Raw genomic sequence first — 13,071 nt, 5'->3', positions numbered from 1 at the left:
TCCTACATTGGTGACCCCGATTTCTTCGAATAATTTTCGTTGAAGTTACATCATGGACAAGAACGCCGTCACCCTCAAACTGCTGCAATTTTGGGAGCAACAACCAGCCGTGTGGTTTTTCCAGGCGGAAGCCCAATTTGCAATCTGGGGAGTAGCAGCGGATTCGACCCGTTATTATTATGTGGTCTCCGCCCTCGACAGCGCCACGGCCTCACGGGTCGTTGGCCTCCGAGAGTCCACCGAACGATGGCAAGGACAAAGCTTTAAAAGCACGTTTACTGCAGATTTTTGGTCTGTCCAAGTCGGAGTGCACTTGCAGACTTATCTCCATGCCGGGCCTCAGGGACTCAAAACCCTCAGAGCTCATGAGCCAAATGCTCACGCTTTTGGGCTCGGAATCGCAATGTTTTCTGTTCCGCGAGCTGTTTCTCTGTCAACTACCAGAGCCAGTACAGATGGCCTTGGCCAATTCCGCGATCACGAATTGTGCTGAACTGGCCGCGGAAGCGGATAAAATACTCACCGTCTCTCAACAATCTTGTGCAGCCACGAGGCGCCCATCCCCCACAAGAGTGAATCCGACGACGACTCCTGCAGGCTGGTGTGCATACCACGCTCGTTTCAGCGCGAAGGCCAGAAATGGCCGTCCGCCCTGCAGTTTCTCTCCACAAGAAAACCTACCTCAAACCAGCGGTTTCTGAGAAGATCAATAAGGCCTAAGGGATGCGCCGGAGTTGCGATGGCCGTCGGGTCCGCAGGGAAACTCCTATACATTACAGACTCCCTGTCAGGGCGACGTTTTCTCTGTGATACTGGCTCCCAGTGCAGTATCCTACCAGCGTCGAAGCTAGATCTTCAATCCGGCGGTCAAGGTCCCCCCCTCCAGGCAGCCAATGGTGCGGCCATTCGCACGTTCGGAAAGTGTAGAGTCCAGTTGGCAGCCAACGTTTTGTTTGGGAGTTCATCACGGTGAAAGTCTCGCAGGCCATCCTGGGGGCAGATTTCTTCTGAGCAAACGGGTTTCTCGTCGACGTCCGACACGGCCGGCTAATTAGTGCCTCCACTTTTCACTCGGTCCCCTGCCACCGAAGCACCGCGATGTCTTGGGTCAGTTGCCTGTGCAATCCCATCTCCAAATTAGTTCTCTCGTCTTAGTGAGTTCCCTGAGCTCACCAGGCCCACATTTTCTTCTTCAGTCGCGAGGCACAGTGCGGCGCACCACATTACCACGACAGGATCCCCCGTTTATGCGAGAGCTCGAAGGCTGGAACCCGGTAAACTCGCGGCTGCCAAGGCGGAGTTCCATACAATGGAACACCTGGGTATTATTCGACGTTCGAATAGTCCTTGGTCCTCGCCATTACACATTGTTCCTAAGCCGGGCGGCGGATGGCGACCATGCGGCGACTACAGATGCCTGAATGAGGCTACCACACCGGATCGGTACCCAATTCCTCACATTCAGGATTTTTCGGCTCATCTGGCAGGGAAATCCATCTTTTCCAAAGTAGACCTCATCCGAGGCTATCGTCAAGTGCCCGTGCATCCTCAGGACGTCCCCAAAATTGCTGTCCTCACCCCTTTCGGGCTCTGAGTTCTTTCTTATGCCGTTTGGGCTGAAGAATGCAGCACAAGCCTTCCAACGTCTCATGGATTCCGTGTTGCGCGATCTGCCTTTCATCTTCGTCTACCTAGACGACATCCTTATTGCCAGTAACAGCACGAAAGAACACATTACCCTTTTTTCTCGTCTCCGCCAACATGGCCTTATCAACCTGGCCAAGTGCCAGTTTGGGTTGCACAGCATTGATTTCCTGGGACACAGAATCACCTCAGAAGGCGCTGTCCTGCTGGCCACGAAGGTGGAAGCAGTCACCTCGTTCCCTCTTCCTCAGACCGTCGGGGCCCTCCAGGAATTTCTGGGAATGGTCAATTTTTATCATCGGTTCGTTCCCAGGGCGGCATTGTTGATGCAACCTTTGTACGAGGCCCTCAGAGGTAAATCGGGCAGAGACCCGATCGATTGGACACCCCAGATGGACCAGGCTTTCCTCGACACTAAGAACGCTTTGGCTGCTGCGACCATGTTGGCACATCCCCTTCCAGGCGCAACCATTGCCCTTACCACCGACTCATCTGATTATGCCATCGGGGCAGTACAGGAGCAGTGGGTCGACGGCACATGGCAACCACTGGCTTTCTTCAGCCGCCAATTGCAGAAGAACGAACGCAAGTATAGTACTTTTGATAGGGAGTTGTTGGCATTGTTTCTGGCCATCCGCCATTTTCGCTTCCGACTGGAAGGACGCCCATTCACGGCTTTTGTAGACCACAAGCCACTTACTTTTGCGATGGCCAAGACAGCGGAACCATGGTCGGCACGGCAACAACGTCATCTTACGCACATATCTGAATTTACGGCCGACATACAACATGTCTCAGGCAAAGACAACCTGGTGGCGGATTGTCTCGCCCGCACCCAGCTCCACGCAGTACACCTGGGAGTTGACTATTTTGGTTTGGCAAAAGAACAGAAGGCAGACCCTGAAGTTCAGGCACACCGAACCGCACCTTCCAGCTTACAAGTGGCTGATATCAGTTTCCAGGCCGCAGGGACCACACTCTGTGTGACATCTCGATGGGCGTCCCATGTCCAATCGTTCCAGTCGAATGGCGCAGGAGAATTTTCGACACTATCCACGGGTTGTCACACCCTGGCATGAGAGCGTCACAACGACTCATGGCAAAGAAATTCGTCTGGAAGGGCATGCATCTCGACGTCCGTGACTGGACCAACACCTGCGTGAGTTGCCAGAAGTCCAAGATACAACGCCATGTTAAGGCCCCAGTCGCCACTTTTCCAGTTCCGGAGCGTCAATTCGACGATGTGCACGTGGACCTGGTTGGTCCTCTCCCTCTCGCGGGTACACTCACCACCTCACCGTGGTAGACCGCACCACCAGGTGGCCAGAGGCAATTCCTTTGGTTGCCACCACAGCGGCAGACGTCTCCAGAGCCTTCATCTCATCGTGGGTAGCTCGGTTCGGGGTCCTGGCTGACATCCCCTCCGACCGGGGGCCTCAATTTACCTCTGAGCTTTGGAACGCCGTAGCTCAAGGTTTGGGCAGCAAGCTTCATCGTACCACCGCCTACCATCCACAGGCGAACGGTCTGTGTGAAAGATTCTACAGGTCCCTTAAAGCCGCGCTGCGTGCTCGTCTCCGTGGGCCTAGTTGGGTGGACAGGCTCCCTTGGGTGCTGCTAGGTCTTCGTACAGCGCCGAAGGGCAACCTGCATTCTTCTTCAGCAGAGCTGGTTTACGGCCAACCACTGAGTGCCTGGCGATTTTCTTCCTCACACGGAACCCTGGTCCCCAGCTCAGCAGCTCGTCAGCCACCAGGAAGCGGCTAGGAATTTCATCCCAGTGTCTACGTCGCATCATGACCTGCAGCGCTCCCATGTCCCGGTGGATCTTAAGAATGCAGAATACGTGTTCATTCGGCAGGATGCTCGCAAAAACCCGCTCAAACCGCCTTACACAGGTCCGTTCCGCGTCGTCTCGTCAGGTGACCAGTCCTTCACAGTCGACGTTGGCGGTAAGCCTGACCACATCTCCAGCGACTGGTTGAAACCGGCGCATCTGGATCTGAGCGGACCAGTCATCGCCGCTCAGCCGCCTCGTCGTGGTCGTCCACCGTTGACTGCCGGTCCAGTACAGCCAGTCATCCGCCGAGTTGCCAGTGCCCACCTCAAACGGGTCGACCACAACTGGCCTCCTCTTCTCCGCCATCCCAACCACAGCCAACGGCCAGTTCGTCTTCTAGCGCTCCGTTCCAGCTGCTGGGGTATCTCAGTCGGTTGGACAGACTCGTCAGACCCCTTTCTCGCCTTACCTTCACCGTTAAAAGCAATTCTGGGGGGGCGCATGTGACGGAACCACCATAGGATTACGGACAATTGTATATAATTCCTTTTACAGCAATGTAGTACAGCCGGGGGCTGCACCTTTTAATGTATCTGTTAACTGATAGGGCTTCTTTCCTGTACTCCGCGTGATGACGTCATGCCATCCGTCACGTGATCTCTCAACGGCGGGAAGAATGTGATGACGTCAGAACTCGGAACCTTCTAGCAGTAGAGCTCGGAACCTGCTAGCAGTAGAGCTCGGAACCTGCTAGCAGTAGAGCTCGGAACCTGCTAGCAGTTGAGCTCGGAACCTTCTAGCAGTTTCCAGAGGCTTTCAAACAGACCAGACCTATTTGCATTGTATCCTACAGTTTCCTGTACAGCTTCGTTTGTTCATTAAATTTTATTGTTTTTGATTTTCTGAGTCGATCTCAATTCTTCGGCTAGGAACCCCAGTTCCTACATAGGCATGATTTAATATTATCGGCCTTGGCCCCCATTACATTTTTACTTATTTTTTATCCACACCTTTGTTTTGGCCCTTTCTCCTCTTTTTCCCCCCCCCTTTTTTTCTCTCCCACATGGCAGCTGTCTGCCAGCGCATTTCACACTTAATCTAGAGCCGTCTTTTGTCTCCACTAGTCCTACCATCTCGTCTCATTTTGAATACCTCTTAATGTCTCTTCACTTCTCTTGTTCTCTCCCAGCCTGGCCTTTTAATCTATTTCATTTCTTGTGCTTTTTCAGTCTTGATAAAGGGTTTGACCTGAAACGTTGACTCTATTTTCTCTCCACGGATGTTGCCTGGCCTGCTGAGTTTTTCCAACATTTTCTGTTGTTATTTCAGATTTCCAGCATCTGCAGTATTTTGCTATCGTACTATGATTTAATACTATGTGGAATATAAAGATTCCTTGGTTTCTAAAACCACAGAGGTGGTTCACCAGGGAAGTTGGGGTTTCATTGTGGGAAATGTAAAAGATTGCTTTGGTTGCAAGAAGAGACAAAATGTGATGAATTACTATACATTTAGTTAAGATCAATGGAACGTACAATGGAATGTCTTATCCTTGGTCTGAGCCAATGAAGTTTGTGCTCAGGCAGGATTCATCGGTCAAATTACTCCCTCTCGTTTCGTGGCAGATAAAAATGTGAAGAAATTGGAAGCTGTAGTATATGAAGTCCATTCAAATTAAAAAAAAATTAAATTAAATTAAAAAAAAAAAGTCTTTGTGCATCAAGATGAGGGATGCAAGTGGTGGGTAGTGGAATTCTTCCTATTTCAGGCACCCAGTGTCAGCATCAACCACGCCAAGATCAGGTACAGCACAGCTAGATGCATCGTAGAGCTCCCTCCTATGTTGCACAACAGCAACAGGCCACAGATCTCACCAACCTCTAAAGAGTACCCCCATTGTACCAATGTAACAATTTCCCATTTCCCACATCATGTGACTTCAGATTGGCAATATTCCTTTTTTCAGGGACAATTTATTGCTGGTGCCCATTTGGAACTGGATTTAGACTGCCCCAAACCAATTTCAGCAAGGACCCTTGCAGCTAGCAGATAGAGGAGATATTCCTCCCAACTGTCTGGCTGGAATTGACTAGGTTCCAGAAGTGAAGGGCCACGGCCAAATCCACTGTCCCATTTGGGACTGATTAATTTGACATCAGCTGCTCGGGAACACTTGTTGATTTTTCATTTGGCCATTTTTTTTACTATTGGCTTGGCTCAGTTGATTGCACACTCACCTCCGAGTCAGAAGCTTATAAGTTGAGCCCCCACTATGGACGCAAGCACACAATTTAAGCGGACACTTCAGTGCAGAATTCAAGGAGTACTGCATTGTTAGATGAGACATTAAACCTCGTTCTAAAGCAAAGGCAACTTCACTGGCTGTAAAGAGCTTTGGCATGTCTCTTTCCTTTCCTCTCTATCTCTCTCCAGTGGTAGAATTTGAAGTAGACCAGGGAGTTTTTCCATTGTTCTGGCCAACATTCTTCCCTCGGTCAACAGCACAAGAAGCAGATTATCTGGTGACTTACTGATTTGCTGTTTGTGGGACCTTGTGTATGTGTGACTTGTTTGTCTCCATAACTGCACTTTAAAAACTATCAATTGGTTCTACAGTGCTTTGAATGCTCTATGGATATAATAAATGGTACTTAATAGAAGATTGTTCTTGTCTTCCCCTTTTTTAATTGACCCCTCTAACTTGTATTTTGCACAACAGTGTAACTTTCTTCCTTTGTTTTCTCTTTTAATGTGATTTGTATTGAACAGTTTCAAAAATCTGTTTGGGGTTTGGTTGGATGGATCTGTGCAGTGGCACCAAACTTATTCTATATAGCTCCTGGGCTAAATTAAACATCTTTGAACCCAGTTCCATTCATTTGATTTTAAATCTAAAACGCTTCTTCCAGTGTGTGGAAGATTTGAGTCTTTTAAAGTGGAATGTCCTATAATCTCTATTGGTGGTGTTAATGTGGAGCATTTTAAGCTAAGTGGATAAAAAGTTGTATTTCTGTTTAAGGGGAAGTAAAGTCTAATCATTTTTGTTCAAAGTGCTCCCCCATTCTATATAGAAAAATGAAAGCTTCTATTTTATTTGTAAAAACATCAATTAAATTGAATGCATAGATGCCCACAAATCTATTCTCCCTTGTTCCTGGGCCACTCGACATAACTGAGAAAGAAAGACTTGCACTTGTATAGTGCCTTTCACTACCTCAATGTCCCGAATCACTTTACAGCCAATGAAGTACTTTAGAAGTGTGGTCACTGTTGTAATGCAGGAAACACGGCAGTCAATGTTTGTGCACAGCAAGGTCCCACAAACAGCAATGTGCTAATGACCAGACCCCCCTCTCTGGTGTTGCTTGAGGGATAAACATTGCCAACTTCCCTGCACTTCTTCCAAATAGTGTCATGAGATATTTTGCATCCACTCGAGTGTGAAGACGGGACCTTAGTTTAACATCTCATCTGAAAGATAGCACCTCTGTAACATTTCCTCAGTACTGCACTGGAGTGTCGGCCTCGAATTTGTGCTCAAGTCCCTGAATTGGAACTCCTGGAAACCAAGCAATTAGATTGAAAGTCTGTATCCCCAGCTGCTATGGTGTTTCCTGTGGTCCAGTGGATCTCGGAGTAGTGTGATACTTGTCGCTTTTGTTGTTTCAGCTGTCCTGCATAGGTCTTGACTGATGTCCATGCGGAAGCTTCGAGACTTGTGATGACCAGTGCTACCTGGGCCTTGAATATTTAGACATAGGCTCATAGATCCAGGATCTCCGCCTACTTTGATTTGAATTGCAAGGAGGCAACAGAAGCTAAAGCTCTACACTTTCAAATTGTGGAACTACCATTCAGTAGGGTGTGGTGTATGCACATGCTGTGATTGGAAAGATGGTGGCAATGCACTTGCATTACCTGGTTGGTTTTCTATCTGTGATGTCCAAAAAAAAACATTTCTGGTGGAGCAGCTCTGCGAAGCATGGAAATATTCCTCCATTAGTGACTTCCCCTAGATTGCTCAAGCAGTGAGTGAAACTTGACCCCGAGGTTCCCTTGCCAACAATAACCGTAACTTTAACAGAAATGTTATTAAAATTATGGCGAGCCAAAACAAAAAGCATTATCTCTAAACTTTACTGCTTTTAACTTGTTTATTTTCAAGGTATTATACTTTTACAGTCCAAAATAAATATTTAGAATTATCTTGCTTGTACATAGCGCACCAACACTGCTCGTGGCAATTAAAAAAATCTTATGATGCAAGCTCTTGTGGTTTTTAATTCAATCACAAAATCAACAATATAATGAAAGGTAGTTGGGGCAGTGTTCAATTTTCTGCACTTTTTCAATCTCTGAAACAAAGTTGAAATATAAAAATTTGGTTAGTGGTCAAGTTTTCAAAAATGCAGTTGATTATAGGATGTTCTAGTTTTTAATGGATATACAGGAGTGATTATAATGCATTCATCCTGGATGACTGCATAAAATGGTTTCTATTTGTCAGTGAAATCAGATGAGGTGACTACAATATCGAAATTATATTTGTGTACCCATCACCTATATATATTGATCTAGACAAGGGAACTAGATGTAATATCTCCAAATTTGCAGACGACACAAAGCTGGGTGGGCGTGTGTGCTGTGAGGAGGATGCTGAGAAACTACAGGATGATTTGGACAGGTTGGGTGATTGGGCAGAAGCATGGCAGATGCAATAGAACATGGATAAATGTGAGGTTATCCACTTTGGTGGCAAAACAGGAAGGCAGATTATTATCTGAATGGCAATAGATTGGGAGAAGGGGAAGTGCAACGAGACCTGGGTGTCCTTGTGCACCAGTCGCTGCAGGTGCAGCAAGGTGCAGCAGGCGGTTAAGAAGGCAAATGGTATGTTGGCCTTCATAGCGAGGGGGTTTGAGTACAGGAACAAGGATGTCTTGCTGCAGTTGTACAGGGCCTTGGTGAGACCACACCTTGAGTATTGTGTACAGTTTTGGTCGCCTTATCTGAGGAAGGATATTCTTGCCAAGGAAGGCGTTCAGAGAAAATTCACCAGACTGATACCTGGGATGGCAGGAATGACGTATGAGGAGAGATTGGGTCAATTGGGCTTGTACTCGCTGGAGTTTAGAAGCATGAGAGGGGATCTCATTGAAACTTATAAAATACTGGCAGGACTGGACCGACTAGATGCAGGGAGGATGTTCCTGATGGTCGGGGAATCCAGAACCAGGGGTCACAGTCTAAGGATAAGTGGTAGGCCTTTTGGGACAGAAATGAGGAGGAATTTCTTCACCCAGTGAGTGGTGAACCTGTGGAATTCTCTACCACAGAAGGCAGTAGAGGCCAATTCATTAAATATATTCAAGAAGGAGTTGGATATATTTCTTAAGGCTAAAGGGATCAAGGGGTATGGGGAGAAAGCAGGGACCGGGTACTGAACTTGGATGATCAGCCATGATCTCATTGAATTGCGGAGCAGGCTCGAGGGGCTGAATGGCATACTCCTGCTCCTATCTTCTATGTTTCTACCTACTGGATATACTTGAGCTCATGCGGATATTCTTTACATTTTCTCTCTTTTCCCCAATAGGTGGTAGGTAACAAGCCAGACAAGTGTGCTCAATTGCTGCATAATGCCATCAGCACTCCAGCGATTGCAGGCCAATCATTAATCCTTCAGGTTTGAGTAGTTTACAGTTGATTAACAGGAAAAAATTCTGTACATGCTGTATTTAAAATTGAAATTGTTTTCTGTGAAGTTGGACTCTTATTAACGGGTGATGATGTTTGATCCTATTCCATTGCTGAAAATCCAGTGATGAAGAAAGCTTACTGAACCCACCTCTGCCCTCTTTTTTCTCTTCCTCCCCCAAAAATGAATATGTAGTATAGAGGCAGATTGCTGATATCTTCCAAGATTGTAGAGCCCAAGATTGAAATCTGAACCTTCCAACCTCCATTTCATAGCATCATAACGGCACAGAAGGAGGCCATTCGGCCCATCGAGTCCATGCCGGCTCTCTGTAGAGCAATCCAGTCAGTCCCATTCCCCGCTCTATCCCCGTAGCCCTGCAAGTTTATTTCCCTCAAGTGCCTATCCAATCTCCCCTTGAAAACATTGAGTGTCTCCGCTTCCACCACTTCCGTCGGCAGCAAATTCCAGGTCGTCACCACTCGCTGCGTTTATATAAAAAAAAAAGGTTTTCCTCACCCCCCCCCCCCCCCCCTGTATCTTGCCCAAAACCTTAAATCTGTGTCCCCGAGTCCTTGTACCATCAACTAGTGGGAACAGGCTTTCCCTGTCTAGCCTATCCAGACCCGTCATAATCTTGTACACCTCTAACAAATCACCCCTCAACCTCCTTTGCCCTAATGAAAACAAATCCAGCTTCTCCAACCTGTCCTTGTAGCTAAGCTCCCCCATCCCTGGAACCATTCTAGTAAATCTCCTCTGCACCCTCTTGAGTGCCTTCACACCCTTCCTAAAGTGTGGTGACCAGAACTGGATGCAATACTTGAGTTGTGGCCCAACCAGTGCTTTATAAAGGTTCAGCATAACTTCTCTACTTTTGTACTTAATGCCTCTATTTATGAAGTCCAAGATCCCATATGCTTTGTTAACTACTCTCTCAATGTCCTGCCACTTTCAGGGACCTATGCACATTAGCTTCCAGGTCCCTCTGTCCCTGCACACTCTTTAAAACTGTGCCGTTAAGTGTATATTGCCTCTCCCTGTTCCTTCTGCCAAAATGCATCACCTCACACTTCTCTATTAAATTCCATCTGCCACTTGTCTGCCCATTCTGCTAGCCTTTCTATGTCCTGTTGCAGTCAATTGGTATCATCATCACTGTTTGCCAACTCCCCCCCCCCCCCCCCCCCCCCAAAGTTTGGTGTCATTGGCAAATTTAGAAATTCCTACTCGCCATTTACCACAACACAACTCAACTCATTGTTTTCTGTCCTTAAGCCAATTCCTTATCCAAGCTGCCACTGACCCACCTAGTCAATGAGCCTCAATTTTGTTAACCAGCCTTCTATGCGGTACTTTGTCAAACGCCTTTCCTCTCAAGTCTTCAAATGTTTTGTTGCATCCCAGATCTGCAACTCCATGTTTGAATCCTGCCAATCAAGGTTCCACCCCTCTGGTGAATTGGCCATGATAATGCTAATGGAATGCTAGGTTTTGTGGAAAAGTAAGAATTAAAAGTTGATCTAGATAAAACCTCAGTAAGACCACAGTTAGTGCATTGTGTGCAGGTTTGGCCTCCACACCATAGGAAGGTTGTTGAGGCACAAGAGAGGGTACAGCACCAATTCACTAGGATCCTACTATGAGAAAATACAAATATGAAGAAAGACTTGGAAAAATTGGAGCTGTTTTCATTAGAATAGAGGTGATTATGGGCTGATTTGATGGAGGTTTTTAAAATTAAGTGGGGTTGGAGTGGTTTAAGGGGTTTAGATCTGGGGGCATAAATATACGTTTAAATGTAAGAGATTTGGGACAGAGGAGAGAAGTCTTTTGTTGCATGCTTGAGAGGCTGTGGAATGTGCAACCACAGTTAATGATTAAAGCGGAGACCATATTAATTTTTAAGACTAGGTTAGATAGGCAGTTCAAGGAAGGTGGGGGGTGGGGAATAAAGGTATGGGAACAGGGTGGGAACATGGGATTAGGACTACTGATCATGTGCAGGATAAATACCAACATCACCACCTGGTTGGGCCAAACAATCTGTTTCCGTGTTGTAATTTTTATGCAGTTCTTCACAGCACCACAAAGGTCCCAACCAAAGTCGCAAACAGCATTGTCTACAAATGTGACTGCATTATCCCTCTTCATCATCCCCCCCCCCCCCTCAACCTCCCCAACATTCGACATGGTCAGCGATACTGTTCTCTTCCAGTGTCTCTCCTCTGTTGTCCAGTTTGCTGGGTATGCCCTTGCTTGGTTTCACTCTATCCAACTGTAGTTGATCATCTCTAGTAATGGTGTAGGGGTGGGAAGGGACTCCATCACTTCTGGAGACCCTAAGGATCTATCCTTGACTTGCGGCTCTTCCTCATCTACGTGCTACATCATCCGTAGATATGGAATCTGCTTCTGCACATGCTAATCATACTCGACACTACCTTCCCTCCACTGCCACTGTGCTGTCAGACTGCTTGTCTGACATCTAGTCTTAGATGAGCTACAATTTCTTTCATAATATTTGGAAGACCAAAGCCAACAGCTTTGTGACAACTTATGTACTGTCACCACCAACTCCATTCCCATTCCTCTGCCACTATCTCTGGCTGAACCAGATTGTTTGTAACCTTGGCATCCGATTCAACCTTCAACCATATTCTCCCTATCACAAAAAGTTTAGTTTCATCTCCATACTATTACCCACCTGCGTCTCTACCTCATCCATGCCTCGGATTACTCCGTTCCTCTGTCTCTTGCCACTTGTGCATCCCACTCTGCCCCACCATTGTCAGCTATGTCTTCAGCTACTTGGGCTCCACGCTTTAGAATTCCTTTCCTAAATCCCCCTGCCTTTCCACCCCACTCTAAGTGTCAGCTTGACCCAGTGGTAGCACTCTTGCCTCCTGAGTCAAAAGGTTATGACTTAAAGTCCTACTTCCGGGACTTGAGCACATAATCTAAGCTGACGCTTTAGTGCAGCATTGTGGGAGTGAGCAATTGTCTAAGGTGCTCTCTTTTGGATCAGATGTCTTGTATAAAATCTTTTATCATCTTTTGCATATGATATGTCTATCTGTTTAAAAGGACATAAAAAATTCCATGGCATTTTTCAAAAAGTCAGGAGAGTTCTCCTGATGTCCTAGCCTACATTTATCCTTCAATCAGCACCTCCAACTGGTCATTTATCTCATTCGTGTCAGTGGGAACTTGCTGTGTGTGAATTAGCTGCAAAGTTTGTCCACAAAACAAAAGTTACTACATCTTAAAATAAATTCATTGGCAGTGAAATGCTTTGGGATATCCTGAAGATGTGAAAGACCCTAAATCAATGTAAGTTCGAGAGAGGTGCAGAATTAGAACTGGGTGTCTTTAGCATACATTTGGTGGAATCTGACCCCTTGTCTTCGGATGATGTTGCTAAGGGGTAGTATGTAGCTTGGGAAGATAAGGGGGCTAAGGATAAATTCTTGGCGGACTCGAGGTATCTGTGCTGGGGCAGGAAGAGAAACCATTGCTGGCAATGCTCTAGTTATGATTTGGTACATAGGATATACGGCACATAAACAGGCCATTCGCCCCAACCAGTCCATGCCGACATTTATGCTCCACTCGAGCTTCCTCTCGTCTTTCCTCGGCTAACTCTATCAGTATAACCCTCTATTCTCTCTTCCCTCATATGCTTGTCTAGCCTTCCCTTGAATGCATCTATACTTTTTGCTTCAACCACTCCCTGTGGTAACGCGTTCCACATTCTCATCACTCTCTCTGGGTGAAGAAGTTTCTTCTGAATTCCACACTGGTAAGAGTGGAATTGAGGAAGAGCACTCCCACTGAACTGGACAATGGAAGAGGATGGTGTGGTCGACCATGTGAAAGGCTGCAGCGAGGTCACAAAGGACAAGGAGGGATAGTGAACTGTGTTCATAGTCATAGAGGATGTTATTTG

At 46.8% G+C, this 13,071-nt stretch overlaps 1 protein-coding gene and 1 non-coding gene across 2 annotated transcripts in view; both read left to right on the top strand.

The window, feature by feature from the left end:
* Positions 1-13,071, top strand: part of kank1a (KN motif and ankyrin repeat domains 1a) — a 350,207-nt gene that overhangs the window by 50,694 nt on the left and 286,442 nt on the right. The gene's annotated exons all lie outside the window — the stretch shown is intronic.
* On the top strand, positions 9,206-9,270 carry LOC147124254 (small nucleolar RNA SNORD98). Its single transcript, XR_015080242.1, has one exon. It is a non-coding gene; the product is annotated as a small nucleolar RNA SNORD98 (small nucleolar RNA).

The sequence above is a fragment of the Somniosus microcephalus genome, chromosome 1 (assembly GCF_052327205.1).
Source record: "Somniosus microcephalus isolate GS21.2 chromosome 1, FLI_Smic_1.0, whole genome shotgun sequence".
Lineage (NCBI taxonomy): Eukaryota > Metazoa > Chordata > Chondrichthyes > Squaliformes > Somniosidae > Somniosus > Somniosus microcephalus.
The sequence above is the reverse complement of the archived record's forward strand: the minus strand, read 5'-3'. Positions and strand labels throughout refer to the sequence as shown.